The 20,828-nt window shown below is 39.3% G+C and overlaps 1 protein-coding gene across 2 annotated transcripts in view; it reads left to right on the top strand.

The window, feature by feature from the left end:
• The window catches only part of LUZP2 (leucine zipper protein 2), a 535,694-nt gene that overhangs the window by 379,483 nt on the left and 135,383 nt on the right, over window positions 1-20,828 (top strand). The window lies entirely within an intron of this gene.

Below are 20,828 nucleotides of genomic sequence, written 5' to 3'. Positions count from 1 at the left end.
AGGAAGTGATGGAAACCTAGACTGTCTCACGTTAGTTGTATCTGATTCTGGTTTTCTACGGTTCCCCTCCTCTTCCTGCTTCTGCTCCCCTTCCACCTCCTCCCTTTCTTCTCATCTCAGGTCCCCTCTTCCCACTCTTATACCATCTTCCTCCTTGTTATAATACATGTTGAAGTTGTTCTGATTCCCTTTCATGTGTCCAGACACTGTTTTTCCCCACATCACTCCACTGGGTTACTGATTTGTTGTATCTGAGTCATTATTATTGATTGCAGATTTTTCTCAGTATTTACTTAAAATTACTGAAAATCTACCTTATATACCAGCGCTAATCTAATTAGTAGCATTCTGAAGGAGGTTTGTTCCCTCTCATATCCTTTGCACAAAGTTTGGTACTAATTATGGGTACTTATGTCCATCTGGCGGAGAAGGCAATGGCACCCCACTCCAGTACTCTTGCCTGGAGAATCCCACGGATGGAAGAGCCTGGTTGGCTGCAGTCCATGTGGTCGTGAAGAGTCAGACACGACTGAGCGACTCCCCTTTCACTTTTCACTTTCATGCATTGGAGAAGGAAATGGCAACCCATTCCAGTGTTCTTGCCTGGAGAATCCCAGGGGCGGGGGAGCCTGGCGGGCTACCGTCTATGGGGTCACACAGAGTCGGACACGACTGAAGTGACTTAGCAGCAGCAGCAGCAGCAGCATGTCCATCTGGAATGATTTCACACTGTATTTGCTTGCTCTATTTGTTTCCGTCTCAGCTGTACTCCTTAATCTAAGCACTTTGTTCCCTGCCCTGGCTGCAGCAGCTCAGTAGTGCATCTATTAAACTATTTAAGGAGATTAAAACATTTTGGCAGATTAGAAGGCTTATTTAAAATGTTAATTACCTATCAATTCTCCAGTACTCCTCTCTTCCTGCTCTGATCCCCCATTTTATACTTATCCAAATGGAGAGTAATTTCAGGATACAGAAGCAATAGAAACACATATGGATTTTTAAAGTTAACCAGGAAGCTGTATTTGAGGAGAATCTTGCACTCTGTTTTAATTTCTGATTCAGTCTCAATGATATATGACTATATGGCATATGCAAAATGGCATTTTTATATTTACTAAACCCTTGTACTTTCCTTTTTTTCTCATAAGGACATAGCAACAAGGCAGACATAATTGTAGATGGAGAAACAGAGGTTTAGAAATGTCACAGTACAAATAAGTCCATGGTGACAGCTTGTGAAAGGGAGACCCAGGACTAAAACATAAGCCTTGTGAATTCCATTCCATGTTTGTTTTTTTTTCTCTCAAACAGTGGAAAATCTTGGTTTTGACTGTAAGAGCCATATTAGAAGGCTTTTTCCTTTGTTCTAATCAGCCCGTACAGGTGCACACCGAGTGAGCAGATGGAAGTGCAATTAAGACAGATGTGACGACAGCTCATCCACAGACTGTCACGCTTTAAAACCCCAGTGCTAGTCGACAAGCACAGGGCACAGCAGGCACACCACAGGAAGACTCAAACGTGGGCACGAGATCTGTTCAAGCTGTAGGTCTCTCCAAACTCTGAAAGCGAAGTGGCGCTTAGGGATTTTGAAATCCTACATCTATTCATAATTTCCTTACGTAATGAACATTTTTTACATTGTTGACTATAATTAGGAAAAATAAAGGTCAATGCAGGATCATTGATTATTTGTGCACTATAAGCCCGGTGAGAGATAAGTCAGAATGAGAGAGGGACAAAAGCTTTGGTGTCCAGAGTGTGAGCTGTTATATCTGTATTATGTGAAGAGCCTCGATGAGTGCTGGGGGCAGGCGTTCAGTAATCCTTCCTTCTTTCCTCAGGAAAACCTTTAAACCTTAGATATTATTTTCAACATTAAAAATTTCTGTAAGTAGGCCTTCTGGTTAGGATAAATTACAGGCACCGAGGGAAGAGGCATCAAGATGAACATCCTCATGGGTCCAAATGGCAAAGTTGAAGCCCAATGGGCCTTATGCTTGGGGTTATGCCCTCAACCTTATTCCTTGTGAGATTGTTGTACGCAGGGGCAGAAGAGCAAGTACCTGTGGTCAGATAAAGATTTGCATCCACTTCTGTGTTCAGTTCTGTCACTCAGTTGTGTCTGACTCTTTGTGATCCCATGGACTGTAGCACGCCAGGCTTCCCTGTCCATCAACTCCCAGAGCTTGTTCAAACTCATGTCCATCGAGTCAGTGATGCTATCCAACCATATCTCCTCTATCTTCCCTTCTCCTCCTGCTTTCAATCTTTCCCAGCATCAGGGTCTTCTTCAATGTGTCAGTTCTTTGCATCAACTGGCTGGATTATTGGGGCTTCAGCTTCAGCATCAGTTCTTCCAATGAATAGTCAGGACTGATTTACCTTAGGATGGACTGGTTGGATCTCCTTACAGTCCAAGGGACTCTCAAGAGTCTTCTCCAATACCATGGTTCAAAAGCATCAATTCTTTGGCTCTCAGCTTTGTAGTCCAACTCTCACATCCATACATGACCACTGGAAAAACCATAGCTTTGACTAGACGGACATTTGTTGGCAAAGTAATGTCTCTGTTTTTTAATATGCTGTCTAAGTTGGTCATAGCTTTTCTTCCAAGGAGCAAGCGTCTTTTAATTTCATGGCTGCAGTCACCATCTGCAGTGATTTGGGAGCCCAAGAAAATAAAGTCTGTCACTGTTTCCATTGTTTCCCCATCTATTGCCATAAAGTGATGATACCAGGTGGCATGATCTTCATTTTTTGTTGAGTTTTAAGCCAGCTTTTTCACTCTCTTTCACCTTCATCAAGAGGCTCTTTAGTTCCTCTTCACTTTCTGCCATAAGGGTGGTGTCATCTGCACACCTGAGGTTACTGATATTTCTCTAGGCAATCTTGATTCCAGCCTGTGCTTCATCCAGTCCGGCATTTCACATGATGTACTCTGCATATAAGTAAATAAGCAAGGTGACAATATGCAGCCACTTCTGTGTAGCATTGTGCAAATTTCTTGACCCCTCTGAAGGTCACTTTAATTTACTTGTCTGTTGAATAGTACTACTGGATTTTGCTAGCTACCTCTCAGTGTTGTTAAGAAGCTTGTATGAGATAATAACTGTGAAAGTTGGACTGTTTTAAGTGATTTCTATATGATTCCCTTTTATAATAGTTGAGCTCTTACACCTGTCAGGAATCATCAATAAGCATAGAAAGACCAACCTGGAGATTCTGCAGAAAGACCATAATAGGAGGTAATAAGAGAGAATTAGAAATTATTCTAAGAAAGAAAGAATTAGAATCTATTTCTTCCTCTCACTATGCAGTGGTTTTAAAGTTTAGTGTGTGTTAGACTCTTCTGAGAGTAATGCTAAAATGTAGGTTCCTGGACCACATTACCAGAGATTCTAATTCACCTAGTCTAGCCAGGAACCAGGATTCTGATTTATTATTAAATGCTCGATGTGGTTCTAAAGGTGACTTGAGGATCCTAATGTGAGAAATATTGACTAAACACTTTATCTATGATGCTTACTCACCAAATGGGTAGTAAGTGGCTTGGGAACAAAATTCATACTTAATTGATTTTTCCAGACTCATAGAGTGTGAGGCATTAGATGCACCAGGGTTTTAAGCTGAAAAGGGTGCTTTTCCTGTGTTCTGTTAATTAACTTTAGTGCTAAAGATTTGTTATTTACCACATTACACTTCATATTTAAAGAATTAAGATCCAGGTTCTGAATTAAGGTGAGAGATGAGTGATCAAATGTGGCAAAGATTGATGGCTTTTCCCCCAAAGCTGTTCTCTCTGTTCTAACAAGATACTCCACTTTAATCTGAGCAAACTGATGCTCAGAGTAAACATTTCCCAACATCCTTTGCAACTGGCTGAGCCATGTTACCAGTCCCTCATTCTGGCCACTATTCTATAAGCAAAAGAGATATTGATAGATATTGTAGCCATAAAGGAAATGAATTTACTCTTCTCTTTCCCCTTCCTTGATGGTAGAATGTAAATACAGAGGTGAAGACATCATGGACCTAACAGTCCAGTCTGTTTGGTTAACACAGCCAAAGAAGTTAACAGAGAAGTTAAGATCTCCAAGGAATAGAATCACATGGCTTTGACTTTTGTGTTAGAAAGGCAGAGAAAAGAAACTTGTGTCTTGTGTAAGATTCTGCTATTCTGAGTCCATACCATGCAAAACTAAACCCAGTTTGTTCTAATACATGCATCAAATAAGCACCCAGGATTAGAACAGTGAAATATTATAATGTGAAATGAATAGCCTTACTTATCTCACTTGTAAAATGAACACTCTAGTACCTCCCTTCTAAGGCAAGTAGAAGAACCACAAGATGTAAATATGCATGCAAATTGCATGATGAAATGCCTGAAACTTTGTAAATACAGCCTTCTAATGATTTTAATTACTGAGTAATTTATGCCATTATTTATAAGTCATTTACTCTGTGATAAAGATACCGTGCTAAGGTTAGTAGAATAACTGAGATATAAAGAAAAACTGACTTCAGCTCTAAACTTTAAGTGGAACTTGAGTGATCTCCAGGCCAAAAGGCCTTTAGTAGAAAACACTAGCCCAAATGTATCAGACCCTTGGCATCAGACCCTTGATGATTTGCTGGAAAACATAACCACAAGTCAAGCAGGGGCAATGTTGAGTTCCAAGGCCCTTACAAAATACAAAGGTAATGTCTGTGAAAGTGGATACTAGAAAGGTTATTTGGATGACTGATTTACTATTCATGGAGAGTGTACAGTGCGGGGTTTTTGTTGAAGGCTTTTTGAATCATATTCCCGTCCTCATGAAAAATAACCCCGTCACAGTACTACAGCCAGAAAGATTTATGTGTGTGCTTTTACCATATTTGAGAGGGCTGCTTAGCAGCAATGCTAGGGGAACAATTGAAGGTAGCCATGTGTTAGTTAGATAATATGTATTATTTAAAACCATTCAAGGTGGGGTGGTGAAGGTGAAGGAATGGGAGCAGTCAACTTGAATTACGTGATATGAACTAGAGAGATTTTGCTGTGAGCACAAAGCCAGACAATGGAACGCCCACTAGATTGTTTCTCTATAAATTGGGGGCAAGTTGTTACATTGCTTTCAGCAGTGCTTTTCAAACGAGTGAGTAGCAGAATCATCTGAAGTGCTTGTTAAAACAGCCAGACCACACTCTCACAGTTTCTCATTTGGTTAATTCTGGGTAAATCGGGGGCCCAATAAGTATCAGGTGATTCTATTGCCGCTTGCATTGATTGCGACAGTGCTCAGTCATGTCGGACTCTTTACGACCCCCTGACTGTGGCCCACCAGGCTCCTCTGTCCATGGGATTCTCCAGGCAAGAGTACTGGAGTGGGTTGCCATTTCCTACTCCAGAGGACCTTCCGGACCCAGGGGTTGAACCCGCGTCTCTTGCGTCTCCTGCATTGGCAGGCAGATTCTTTACCACTGTGCCACCTGGGAAGTTGCTGCTCGTCCAAAATACAGATTTTGAGGCCCACTGGCTTACAGGAAGTTCTAGTAAAGTTTGGTAGGTAAGCAAACTGTTTCTGTGTTGATATCTTTCAAAGTCCTAGGGTTCCTCTCATTCGCTATCCACATAGAGGTTAGATTATAAAATTCTAGATAGCGAAGACCATATCTTGTTTGTTATTGTAACGGAGGCTTTGTCTAGTGCTGGGCATTTCTTAGCTGCTTGGGTTTTTTGGTTGCTTTCTCTAAGAGGAAGCCTTTCTGCCTTCTTTCTTCTCCTTCATTGTGGCAACACTCCAGACAGCAATACATTCTTTCAGACATGTCTGTGTTGTGGAAAGTGCTTTGTATAACATGGCAATAATTGCTTCACAGGCGAGAATTCCTCATCTGTTATGGACATAGCTGCATTTGGGGGTGGGAGGCAGGGATAAGGTTTTTATGAGCCTGGACCATGGAGACAGGAGATCTTATGGAAGTCAAAACCTGGGTTTGAATCTTGGCTTTGTTTTTTATTTGCCCTGGGAGTTAAGAGAATCACCTAATCTGTGTCCTTACTTCACCGTTCAGTTCAGTCGCTCAGTCATGTCCAACTCTTCGTGACCCATGGAATGCAGCATGACAGGCTTTCCTGTCCATCACCAGCTCCCAGAGCTTGTTCAAGCTTGTGTGCATCGAGTTGGTGATGCCATCCAACCATCTCATCCTCTGTTGTCCCCTTCTTCTCCCGCCTTCAATCCTTCCCAGCATCAGGGTCTTTTCCAATAAGTCAGTTCTTCACATCAGATGGCCAAAGTATGAGAGTTTCAGCTTCAGCATCAGTCCTTGCAATGAATATTCAGGGCTGATTTCCTTTAGGATTGACTGGCTTGATCTCCTTGCAGTCCAAGGGACTCTCAAAGAGTCTTCTCCAACACCACAGTTCAAAAGCATCAATTCTTCAGTGCCCAGCTTCACTGTTCAACTTCACTGTTACATGGGTTTTATTATTTGGAATATTCATAACATACTTTATGATACATCAAGACTTAAATGGGTTAACACATTTAAAGTTCAATTATATTCATTTCTTTCAGCTGAACGTTTTTTTTTAAATTTTTAACTTAAGGGAAATAAAAATTATTCCTGGTAAAAATATTTAGCAATAGTAAAAAGGAATGAGTGAGTACTTGCGGAAAAAAAAAAAAAGGTGACATGATGTCTTAGCAAGAGAGGTTTCTACAATGGAACAGAGATAAAGCTAGATCTGACTATCTCTGTGTCTATAAGGTGGGCAGGATGAGTAAGTGAAGGGGGGTTGTTGGTATGAGTATGAAGACCAAGGAATATAGATACTGTAGGGAAAGAGCAAATTAGCCAATATTGCTATGGTAAGAGACTCTCTCCCCACAGGTTGTAAACACATGGCTGTGTAACAGCTGAGAGCGTTTGTAAAACCGTGCACGTACAATGTCCTATATAAGCACCACCTGAAGAGTTCTTGTAGGTGAGGCAAGTCGAGTTGCATTGAGTTTCACAGTCATTGTTGCTGCTGCGTCAGCCCTTAAAGAGTAAAGTCTGTATGCCTTGCTGATGCTAATAATGAATGTCCATAGCACTATAGCTCCTCACATGTTCTTCCAGCTTCCCTACTCACGTCTTGCCTACCCTGGTTTCAACGAATGGTGAGATACAGCAAGACAGATACAATTGATTGTAAAATGTTGCTTGCTTAAAATTGGACATTTGTAAAAATACTCAGTTTGCAAAACTATTTTTTATTTCTTTTGTATGCTTGGCTGTTGTTCAGTCACTCATTTGTGTCTCTTTGCAACCCATGGACTACAGCATGCCAGGTTTCCCTGCCCTTCACTATCTCCTGGAGTTGGCTCAAAGGGAAAAGATTCTGATGTTGGGAAAACTGAGGGCAGAAAGAGCAGGGGGCAACAGAGGATGAGATGGTTGGATGGCATCATTGACTCAGTGGGCATGTCTGGGTTTGTCATAGCTTTCTTTCCAAGGAGCAAGCGTCTTTTAATTTCATGGCTGCAGTCACCATCTGCAGTGATTTGGGAGCCCAAGCAAATAAGTGTCACCATTTCTATTGTTTCCCCAATTATTTGCTTTGAAATGATGGGACTGGATGGCATGATCTTAGTTGTTGGATGTTGAGTTTTAAGACAGCTTTTACACTCTCCTTTTTCACCTTCATCAAGAGGCTCTTTAGTTCCTCTTCACTTTCTGCCATAAGGGTGGTGTCATCTGCATATCTGAGGTTATAGATATTTGTCCCATCAATCTTGATTCCAGCTTGTGCTTCATCGAGCCCAGCATTTTGTATGATGTACTTGGCATATAAGTTAGCTCAGCTTATAAAGAATCCACCTGCAATGCCTGAGACCTGGTTTAGATCCCTGGGTTGGGAACATCCCCTGGAGGAGAGCATGGTGACCCTCTCCAGTATTCTTGCCTGGAGATTCCCCATGGACAGAGGAGCCTGATTGGCTACAGTCTATGGAGTTGCAAAGAGTTGGACACGACCGAATGACTAAGCACACACACGTTTCACTCTCCTCTTTCACCTTCATCAAGAAGCTCTGTAGTTCCTCTTCGCTTTCTGCCATTAGGGTGGTGTTATCTGCATATTTGAGGTTACTGATATTCCTCTCAGCAGTCTTTGATTCCAGCTTGTGATTCATCTAGCCCCGCATTTCACCTAATGTATTCTGCATATAAGTTAAATAAGCAGAGTGACAATATATATCCTGAGAAACTCCTTTCCCAATTTTGAACCAGCCCATTATTTCGTGTGCTTATTCAATTTTAATAAGTGACAAAAAGGATATTTACAGTTTAACACATGATCTTAAGTTCTTATTGATTAATCTGCTACTTGAACTTTCAAAGAGATGTCTGGGGTATAAGGCCACTTTATAATAAAGCAAACTTAATATTTATAAAGTTTTAATAAAATTTTAGTAATATCCAACTACTTAAACAATCATGCTTATACTCCTCAAAGAATATGTATTTCATATGGAAGATCCAATATACTTTGTTTTAAGTGGTGAATATACTGATTATTTCAGCCTATTGCTTTGTAGATTATGAAACCAGATATTGTTTTGTTTTTAATAAAGTTGAACAGATTTATTTTAATAAATTTTATATTTTAGAGTAGTTTCAGTTTCACAGAATTGAGCAAAAAGTAGATACTCATATATACCCTATATCTCCATATACCTGACACTTCCTCTACTATTAGCATCCCGTACAAGAGTGGTTCATTTGTTGTAATCAATGAACCCACTTTGGCACACCATTGCCACCCAAAGTTCAAAGCTTACATTAGGGTTTACTCGTGGTGTTGTATATTCTATGAGTCTTGACAAATGTGTAATTATATAATCCATTCCTACAATTTCATACATAATAATTTCACTCCCATAATAATAATAATTTCACTGCCTCTTCATCCCTCTCTCTCTCTCAGACCCTTAGCAAATGGTGATCTTTCACTGTCTCCATAATTTTACCTCTTCATAATGTCATATGGTTGGACTGCTATAGAATGTGTACTTTTCAGGTTGACTCCTTATATTTAGTAATGTTCATTTAAGTTTGCTTTTCATGGTTTGATAGCTCGTTTCTTTTCAGTGCTGAATAATATTTTATTGTCTGGATGTACCACATTTCATTCATTCACCTACTGAAAGACATCTTGGTGGCTTTCAAGTTTTGGAAATGATGAATAAAGCTCATTGTAAAGCATGAGCATCCTTGTGAAGGTTTTATGTGAATCTAAGTTTTAACTCCTTTGCATAAACATCAAGGAATGAAATTGCTGGGATCATATGTAGAGAATATATATATATAGTTTTATAAGAAACTGTAAACTGTCTTCCAGAGTCATTGTGTCATTTTATATTCTCAGCAACAGTGAGTGAGAGTTTCTACTGTTACAACTCTTGACAACATGTGGTGTTGTCAGTGTTTTGAATTGTTGCCATTATAATAGTCAGTGGTATCTCACTGATGTTTTAATTTGAAATTCCCTAATGACATATGATATAGAAAATTGGTATATATAATAATGCCTTTGTACCCACCATACATGGGTTAGAGGAGCAGTTATTTAATATTTAAAGAAGAAATAAATGAATGATTAAATGAGTCAAACCAGAACCAAGGTTCTGACTTTAACAGTGAAATTTGAGGTGGAGAGAGGTAAATTTGCCGTAAAATCCTTCAGGGTCATTGTGAGAGCAACTTCCTTGTCCACAGCATTCAGAGTGCACTCTGAACACAGATGCAACCTCCAAGAGCAGAATGCTCCTTTACAGGCACTCTAGGTACTGTTGCTAATCATAAGTAGGGGAGCTTTTGCATGACTGTCCCTCTGGAACTGTCCTGTGAACACGCTTCGCATGTTTGATCTAAGCCGCAAGATCACGTGTTCAGAGCCTACTCTCTTTTAGTACTGCAAATATGAAAGAAACTGAAGAGCAGGTAGACCCAGCCAGACAACCACTAGGCAAATACTGATGAGCAGAAATAAAAGAAATTAAAGTATGAACAAATAAGACCTCCATCACAAAGTGAACCTGCACACCAAATTCCAAACTACATAAAATCCCTAGTGCTATGAAAGATAGTAAATAAAATTAACAGAAAGAATTTAGTGTAATTTTTGTTTTGTTTTGTTTTGTTTAATCTGACAAAGGAAAAAAAGTCTTTTGTTTTACTTTCTTTTGCATGAACAGGATGTATTGGTGGCTGTGAATAAGGGTGGGCAAGGGGGTGCAGGCAGTGTCAAAGCTTGCTTGGTGGTTCGTTCTAGCAGGGGAACACAGCTATTCATATACCATTGACCGAAGACAGGCCCTCCTCTGTCTTTGTCTTCCACGGAGCTCACAGCTTCGGGAGTGAGGCACGTGGAGCCGTGAGGAAGGAAGCGGGGGGGGCCTCACCTTTGTGCACACTGCCTACCGCTACTCCCCATTCAGTGGTTTAGTGAGGCCCTCCGGTCGGCCCCGCCCAGGTAGGCCCAAGGCCCTGGCGGAGCACTGGCAAGGCCGAACCGGACTGTCTAGAGGAAGTAAAAGCTGTAACATGGTTTCTGTAGGTGAACTTGGGGAGGACCCACCAACTCGGTTCTGAGCACGCAAGTTTGCCCCCTATGCGGCCCTGGGTGTGTAGGATGGATGGGGTGCCCACGTTTCAGTGTGGCCTTTGTGGAGGCGAGGAGAGCCAGAAGGTGAGGGCTGGCCTGATGGGATGAGGTGGGAACTGTGGCACAGCGGTGCTGTGTTTTATGCAGTTGTACCGCTTGTATTTGAATGTGGAAAATATATTCTAACACTTTTTTTTTTTTTTTTTTGCATCCTGTGCCTGAGGAAATGGTCAAATTCATTTTGGTAAAACTCCAAGATGAGAATTCAGTTCTCTCACAAAGTCAAAGAAAAAGGGAGATTTCGTCTTAGTTGCTCTAAGTTGCTCAGATGGGTTCCCAAGATGAGCTGGCTTTATTGGGCTGGGAATTCTCAATAGAATTGTGGAGAGAAGATGGCAGGTGTTCAACACTTCAGTGGGCAAATCAGGAAGAGCATATTCTCAGGGCTAATTTCAAGTGAATTAGCTGATGTTTTCTAGTGATTTCACAACAAATTTACATTGCCTTGTGACTGCTCTAGGGGCAAAGTTATTTTATAAACCATAATTTATTTTATTGCCTAGAGGGGTTTTATTGGCTGGTAAAAGTGTAAGGAAATCAGTCCTGGGTGTTCATTGGAAGGACTGATGCTAAAGCTGAAACTCTAGTACTTTGGCCACCTCATGCGAAGAGTTGACTCATTGGAAAAGACTCTGATGCTGGGAGGGATTGGGGGCAGGAGGAGAAGGGGACGACAGAGGATGAGATGGCTGGATGGCATCACCGACTCGATGGACATGAGTTTGAGAGAACTCTGGGAGTTGGTGATGGACAGGGAGACCTGGCGTGCTGCAGTTCATGGGGTCGCAAAGAGTCGGACACGACTGAGCGACTGAATGAAAAGTGTATGTGTCTAGAACTGAAAGCTCAAAGACCGATTCTGTGTTTATGTACATTCTGGTTATTGCCCACACATTATTCAGTAGAAATCCAGGGCTTGTCTTCATTATTTGCTTGTTTACCCCCAAGCAGAGAATGAGGAAAAACTATACAACATGATGAAGACAATGGGTTCTGGCAGAGATTAGACCTGGACAAATCCCAGCTCTACCACTTAGTAGCTGCTGAATATGGGTAGGCTAAATAACATCATTCAGCCTCAGGGTTGTCATTTCTAAAATGGAGATGATTTAGAATTTTTTGCCTGTAGGGTTGCTGCAAAGAAATGACATATGTTAAGTAATTTTGTACAATACCAGTTGCAAAATAAGCGTTCAACAAATCCTAGTTTAAACATACACTCTCAATACTCAGGGGATGCCCCCACCCTGCCCCAGTTTTATTGAGTATAATTATAATCTAATACTGCCTTAAGTTTAAGGTGTATAGCATGTTGACTTGATACATTTATATATTGTAATATAATTACTACCATAGCTTAGCTAACACCTCCTTCAGCTCACCTAATTACCATTTCTTTTTTGAGAATATTTCAGACCTACTCTTTTAGCAACTGTATATGATACAGTATCATTATATATAAAATCACACTATTGTACACTAGATCCCCAGAACTTATTCATCTTCTGACTAGAAGTTTTTACTTTTTGACCAGTCTCTCCATTTTCCAACTGTTTAGTTCCCAATAGTCACTATTCAACTCTCTTTTCTTACAAATTCAGTTTTCTTTAGATCTCACGTAGGAGATATTATGCAGTATTTATCTTACTCCATCTGACTTATCTCACTTGTCATAATGCTTTCAAGGTCCATCTGTATTGTTGCAAAAGACAAGATTTCCTTCATTCTCATCAATGGATAACATTCCAAAGTGTATGTATGTGTGTATGTGTAAATCACTATATAACCATTAGGATATATTATTTACCCATTCATTCATTGGTGGACACTTAGGTTGTTTGTATATCTTGGTTATTGTAAATAATGCTGCAGTAAACGTGGAAGTGCAGGTATCTTTTCTATATCCTGCTTTAATTTCCTTTGGATATATCCCAGAAGTGTTGTTGCTGGATCATAAGGTAACTCTATTTTTAATGGTCTTGAGGAAACTTCATACTGTTTTCCATAATGGCTGTGCTAATTTACATTCCCACCCTTAGTGCAATAGAATTCTCTTTTCTCTACATCCTCAAAAACACTTGCTATCTCTTGTCTTTTTGATAACAGCCGTTTTAACAGGGGTGAAATACCTCATTGTAGTTTGCTTTACATTTCCCTAATAACTACTGATGTTGAGCACTTCATGTACCTGTTGGCCATTTATATGTCTTCTTGGGAAAATGTCTGTTCAGTTCCTCAGTCATTTTTAATGAGTTTTTTTTTAATTGTTTCTGAGTTGTATGAGTTTAATTCCCCCAACAAGATATTGCCTAAAACGATGGGGACAACTGTTAGATATCTTCAGTTCAGTTGCTCAGTCATGTCCAACTCTGCGACCCCATGAATCGCAGCACGCCAGGCCTCCCTGTCCGTCACCAATCCCTGGAGTTCACTCAGACTCACATCCATAGAGTCAGTGATGCCATCCAGCCATCTCATCCTCTGTCGTCCCCTTCTCTTCCCACCACCAATCCCTCCCAGCATCAGAGTCTTTTCAAATGAGTCAACTCTTCGCATGAGGTGTCCAAAGTACTGGAGTCTCAGCTTCAGCATCATTCCCTCCAAAGAAATCCCAGGGCTGATCTCCTTCAGAATGGACTGGTTGGATCTCCTTGCAGTCCAAGGGACTCTCAAGAGTCTTTTCCAACACCACAGTTCAAAAGCATCAATTCTTCGGTGCTCAGCCTTCTTCACAGTCCAACTCTCACATCCATACATGACCACTGGAAAAACCATAGCCTTGACTAGACGGACCTTTGTTGGTAAAGTAATGCCTCTGCTTTTGAATATGCTATCTAGGTTGGTCATAACTTTTCTTCCAAGGAGTAAGTGTCTTTTAATTTCACGGCTGCAGTCACCATCTGCAGTGATTTTGGAACCCCCCAAAATAAAGTCTGACACTGTTTCCACTGTTTCCCCATCTATTTCCCATGAAGTGATGGGATCAGATTCCATGATCTTCATTTTCTGACTGTTGAGCTTTAAGCCAACTTTTTCACTCTCCACTTTCACTTTCATCAAGAGACTGCTTAGTTCCTTTTCACTTTCTGCCATAAGGGTGCTGTCATTTGCATATCTGAGGTTATTGATATTTCTCCCAGCAATCTTGATTCCAGCTTGTGCTTCTTCCAGCCCAGCGTTTCTCATGATGTACTCTGCATAGAAGTTAAATAAGCAGGGTGACAATATACAGCCTTGACGTACTCCTTTTCTTATTTGGAACCAGTCTGTTGTTCCATGTCCAGTTCTAACTGTTGCTTCCTCACTTGCATACAGATTTCTCAAGAGGCAGGTCAGGTGGTCTGGTATTCCCATCTCTCTCAGAATTTTCCACAGTTTATTGTGATCCACCCAGTTAAAGGCTTTGGCATAGTCAATAAAGCAGAAATAGATGTCAGATATCTTAATGAATTTGAAATCCAGAATTCTTCCTGCTTTATTTTCCTAAAGAGTAAATCTGATCATGTGACTTTCTTTTTTTTTTTTTTCTGGTTTACAGTGTTATGCATTCCTTAGTTTTTTATTTTTTAAATTTTAAAATCTTTAATTCTTACATGCGTTCCCAAACATGAAGCCCCCTCCCACCTCCCTCCCCACAACATCTCTCTGGGTCATCCCCATGCACCAGCCCCAAGCATGCTGCACCCTGCGTCAGACATAGACTGGCGATTCAATTCTTACATGATAGTATACATGTTAGAATGCTGATCATGTGACTTTCATGCTAAACATCCACTGTCATGGCTTCAGTGGCTTACAGGGCCCTGTTTGACTAACCCTAAAGCCCCTCTCCCATCTTCTCTTTCAATTCTTTAGAGAATCCTAGGGTCTAGTACACATACTCTTCTCTCTCTCCTGCCATTTCTTATTATTTGACTGAATCTTTTGCCCATCTAGGGCTTCCCTGTGGCTCAGACGTGCCTGCAATGTGGGAGATCCAGGTTCGATCCCTGGGTCAGGAAGATCCCCTGGAGAAGGAAATGGCAACCCACTCCAGTACTCTTGCCTGAAAAACTCCATGGCTTGTTGCCTGAGAAGCCTGGTAGCGACAGACCATGGAGTCGCAAAGAGTGGGGCACAACTGAGAGACTTTACTTTTGCACATCTAAAAGCAGCTCAGTGTCATTCCCTGAGTAGGTGCCCCCCTGGAGGCTTGCTACTGTTGTCAGATTCCTCCATGGATGTGACCTTCTTGAAGAGAGGGGTTGTTTTACCTCCATTCCTGGTACATAAAAAGTTTCTATGAATGTTGATAAGAGTATTCATGCTTTATTTCATGAACTTATTTCTGGAATGAATGGCATGTCATTTGGCAACACTTTTTAACCCATTAGAATGAGATTGTCTGATAAAGGAAGGTGGGTTTAATGACAGCAGAAGCAGGTTCTGTTTCCAAGAGAGTTGTCTATTTTAAAGAAGACCAAATAAGACATATAGAGAAATACTATTGAGAGCAGTGTTTTTCCACAATAAACTTTTATCTTTAGGAGTAATTAGAAGACTCAAGAGCTAGAAATGTATGTCACCTTCTAAAATAACAGCATTTATATATAAAAATTGTGACTTCAAAACTCTAAACCTTCTTAGAGTGTTGTCATAATCTTCAAGAAGAGTAGTTTTTATTTTTTGCAAGACATTGAAATAATAAGAGCTAATATTTACTGAGTGCTTATTATGTGACAGTCACTGTTATAAATGTTTTGTTTATGCCATCTCACTTAATACAAACACTCCTTTGGTTATAACAGTTATCTAGTTTTATGAGAGGAAAAACAGAGGCATCAAACCCACAGAGCATATAAAAAAGTGAGATTTAAATACAGTTGTTTGTAGACAGAACTGAGTTGTTCTGTCCTAACTCAGTCACTGTGCCATATTATATTCATGCTGTTGGCAAAGTGATCTTGTTGGTATGAGGCCAACCAGTTCAGAGAATATCTAATTAATATACTCAGTAAATTGAAATATATTAAAACTATCTTTTTACTTGTCATCAGAAAACGCCACCAACTCATATCCATTCTTAATTGTCCTGAAGCTGCAAGAAATCTGAGAGATGACCTAGATATTCTTCATTATTTCACATATGTCGACATTGAGTGTCTAGTGACACTGAATATTAAAGCTAGTATGGTGCTAAGCTAAGAATAAAATTCTCATGAAGCACTCATGCATTTTCTAATGAATTAGAGCCAAGGTCAGTATGCCATCCTGTTCCGGAGATAACCTTGTCGACGAAATCTTTGAGCACTTATACAACTTTTGTTATGCCTTTAACCAATTTAGAGTTCAGGTTGGCGAGGATGAAGCTTATCTGGGGTCCCTACCATCACTTGGCTGAGAGTGGTTTTACGTGTTTACAGGATGATTCTGCCATTCATGTCTACTATTCTAAATCACTATGTAAAATTGTAAATCTTAATTAAAGTAGCAATTAGTTTGCATACAGATTAAGTCATAGCATTATATTTAAACAAGGGAATTACTTGAAAAAATAGTGGTGTTAGGTTTTCAAATATCTTTCTTGCTTCTTGCATTATGTTTTAGTGTAATTGTAAAGAGAATGTCTAAGTCTTTTTTTTGACCAAATGTGCTTCAGCTGTCTGAGCTCTGCATTTATATTATATAGAAATGGCTGACTCCCTTTGGCGTTTTTCTCCATTATAGATTTGAAACTATTTTATAGACAATTTTATTTTCATCCATTTTGAGATTCTACTTTTTTCCTTTTGTGTGCTTAGAATAAATAGATCTTATATGTTTCTTATTTTATGCAGTTCCTATGCAGCTGAGCTTTATTAAATGGGAGGACATTTTCTCTTCTTTATTGATCTCTTCACTCCTTATTTTAAAACAAAAATCATCTTTAAATTTTAAAAAGTCATCAATTGTAGAGTGGATTGTGATTTAACAGCATTCTTGGGGTGGAGGGAACCAAAAATAATAAAAGTGCCAAATATTGTAGACCACATCCTGATTTCAGAAACATTAAAAAGTGAAAAAATTGTGCATTCCACAAATTGGTGAAATACATGTTCATGGTTTATACCAGTACAGTAACCCATCCTTCTCCTGAGATGTGCTCAATAAGAGACTCTTTGGGAATTTGTAAAATATTATAACATCTGCAGATACTTTAGAAGCAAAGTATTTGTCACACATTACTCAGAAACTGTTGCTTTTCTTTATATGGGATATAATGTTTTGAGTTCCAACTCTATTTGAAAGAACATGTCCATTTTTTTCAGGCATTTAAAAAACATTTCAATTGAAACGTGGCTCACAAGCATTCTTATATAGTGGTTTGTGCAGTTTTAGAAACTTCTAAAAAGGAGATGCTACCTGCCGTGAGACACAGCACTCTCTGGTTTTATTTTGAATACCACTGCAGGTGTTTTTACTTTTGGTTTATACTTAATTGCACATTGAAGACATTAACACATGTTTTCAGCTGCCTGGCAGCAGTGGTATATTTTATTTAAATCCAGAAAATAATGTGATAAGCATATTTACATAATTTATTATGTTTGACAAACCTAAGTGTTCCCAGATTTTGACTTTCACCATGAAAATTCATTGAGACCTCATCAACCTACCATGTAATTAAGTATGCTGATTTATAGCCTCTTTTTCAATTGTCAAAATAATTCTATTCCTGTCTTGTAATTATAGAACCCTCCTCCTACTTAGTTCCTGCCTATTTTCTGAGCCTCATTCCCCAAGTTTTTTCTATCCTACATGAAATAAATTCATGCTTTGCTTGATTGAACCATTATTGGTTTCTGTTCTTTGCAAACAAAAATTCAAATTTCATTTGAAACTACTATGTAAAATGGAAATGCATAGTAATTTTAGAATTTTTACATTTCCATATAGCAAAATGAATAGAGATGGGCTAGATTTATGTATGTTGACTGCATGTTGGATTTGACCTAGCACATGTGTGTATGCTTAGTTGCTTCAGTCATATCCGACTGTTTGCAACCGTATAGATTATAGCACCCCTCTCCCTACCCCCACCACCCCCCACACTGGCTCCTCTGTCCATGGGATTCTCCAAGCAAGAATACTGAAGTAGGTTGCCATACCCTCCTCCAGGAGATCTTCTTGATTCAGGGATCAAACCAAGGTCTCTCATGTCTCCTGCTTTGGCAGGTGGGTCCTTTACCACTAGAACCACCAGGGAAGCCCAAGCTACCATGCAAGCTGCCGTGAAAATGTGATGCTTTATGTTTGAGGCAAAATTCAAAACTAGATTAACAGATCTACCTATTATATTTTGTTATTATCAGATTTGAGTTTGAGTTTTATCATATAGATAAGAGGAGATATTAAGTGACATTTTAGGTAGTTTTTCAAGAAACTAGGTTCCCAAGAAGGTTGTTGAGGCATTTGTTTTAAGCCACCTCAAATTTGTGCAGTGTCCAATTGGGAGACTTTCCTTTAGTAGGTAGTAAGTGCAGTCTGTATTTCATTTAGTGAAGCCAAAATAGATGGATATGTTCTGTGCCCACATCCTGATCCAAGCATGAATATTAGATATAAGCTTGGATGTTTGGATTTGGTGTGGGGGAGGCTACCACTCTGAATCCTAAGATACTGACAAAATTATAGTTATGTAGATAGGGTGGACAAAAGGATTTAAGTACAACATTAAGTGAACAGAGAAGCTGGAGCTATAAGCATATAGCTGAAGAACCCAGGATTATATATACTAACTTTAGATAAGTGTGAAGGGAAATAGAGGGGCCATCAACATCACCAGAATTCAGTATATCTCTCTCCATACTCATGTGTTCTTTTTTCTATGTTATATTCAGTCTCAGATGAGTTGTGATGTAGTGATGACCCTCAGTATATTTTCCTGAGTAATCCTTGAACATAAAATTTAATATTTGAGTCTCATCAGCAACTTTTATGTTACTTTACCAAATGTGGATCAAGCCTCTGATTGGCTGAGTTTGAATCTCATCCTTTCCCTTGATAGAGTGGGTAAAGTTAGTATCACACAGCCACATAGAATTAGCATGGAAAAATGTTTCTCACAAGAAAAATCAGGATGTAGTTATTAGAAAAAGGATAGTATAAGCTTGATAGGCAGGGAAAACAGACACCTAAACCTTTTATGATTCTTTTAATCTACTTTTTCTTATACTATACTATACTAATAGCATAGTCTTACATCCCAGCAAATCATATTCATAGTTGGACCCTAGCATTTGGGGCATAATTACATGTTAAGTTGCTATTTTAGGCCTTCTGAAAGCATCATCCATTTTGATAGGGATGAGATCCATCATTTAGAGGGTAGATAAAATGCTACATGTCTGATTACAAAATTGTAAAGAGTATGTTCTTAATGCCTGAATGATTTGTTGTTGTTCGGTTACTCATTCATGTCCACCTCTTTGAGATCCCATGGACGGCAGCATGCCAGGCTCCTCTGTCTTCCACTGTCTACCAGAGATTGCTCAAACTCATGTCCATTGAGTCAGTGCTGCTGCCCCCTTCTCTTTTTGCCTTCCATCTTTCCCAGCATCAGGGTTTCTTCCAATGAGTCGGCTCTTCACATCAGGTGGCCAAAGTATTGCAGCATCAGCATCAGTCCTTCCAGTGAATATTTAGGATTGATTTCCTTTGGGATTGACTAGTTTGATTTCCTTGCTGACCAAGGGACTCTTGGGATTCTTCTCCAGCACCACAATTCAAAAGCACCAATTCTTTGGTGCTCAGCATTCTTTATGGTTCAACTCTCACATCTGCACATGACTAATAGAAATAGCAAGTCTTAATTCTTTCAGAGATTAAAGAGGGGTGATCACCAGCACTGAATGAAAAGGTTAAGTCAGCGAGTTTTCTGGGAGTCAGTGTTTCCTCTTCAGTGCTCTGCACCATCTGTGTTTTTGAAAAATATGTCATTTGAGAAAAATCTCAGTACGGGTCTTGCGAGTCTTACTTTCATCCCCCAATTGGCCCCATTATGGGTGATTATAATTGGTTATCCTCAGTTCTGGATTTATTTCAAAATAGTGAAGTAGCCTAGTTCTTAAGCTCTGGAAATGATATTTATCTTAGTGGAACCATATTATTTGCATGGTTGCCCAGAATTATCAACTGCCAGAGCAGACTGTGGATACGCAGCATAATCATTGCTCATTTGGGGGATGGCCACAGGATATCCATGTGGGACAGTCTTCCTTGTGCTAATATAGTTGCATTGTCCAAGTCTATCACACATGTTTGAAAAGAAATATTCACTGCTGTATCACTTTAGAATTGAACATTGAAAGAAATGTTCATAGAAATGAACAAATGAAAGAAAAATCAAAAGGAAGGAAGAAAAAAAGGAAAAAGAAAAAAGGGGGTAAAATCTTTAAGTGAAGATGAAAATTTTAAATAGTATGGTAAAATTTAAAGTAGAAATATGTTATTAGCTTTATTATCCTTTCTAATAAATTTACTCATGTGTGGACATTAACACATAAGGCTTTAGATGTCCTTCACTCAGCTTTCTCAATTTCATTTATTTATTTAATATTCCTATTTTTTAGATGTTTTAACTTTTTATTTTGAAGTAATTGTTCCCAGTTTTGTTGAAAATTAATTGACAGGTATCACTGTATAAGTTCAAGGAGTACATCATGCTGGTTTACTTATGTATATTGTGAAATGATTATCACAGTAGGTTCAGCAAGCATCCATCTTCTCATATAGTAAAAAGAAAAGAAAGATCAAAGGGAAAACATTTTCCTTGTGATCAGACCTCTTTGGATTTTCTCTCTTAACATTTTTTCTGTATGTCATCCATCAGAGTTAGCTGCAGGTATCACGCTGCACTTTACATTCCTAGTATATATAATATTTACTTATAATTTCAGATTTCTGCCTCTTGACCATCTTTCTCTAATTCCTCCTCCTTCTCCCCTCCACTTCTGGTAACCATGAGTTCGATCTCCTTTTCTGCAAGTTTGGTTGGTTGGTCTTTAGTTTCTCTATCTGACTTACCTCATTTCAGATTTTTTGCCCGCGGTTTCACAAATGACAAGCATTTCTTCTTTTTAATCACACACACACACACACA

The sequence above is a fragment of the Capra hircus genome, chromosome 29 (assembly GCF_001704415.2).
Source record: "Capra hircus breed San Clemente chromosome 29, ASM170441v1, whole genome shotgun sequence".
Classification (NCBI taxonomy): Eukaryota; Metazoa; Chordata; class Mammalia; order Artiodactyla; family Bovidae; genus Capra; species Capra hircus.
This window is presented reverse-complemented; position numbering and strand designations above follow the sequence as displayed.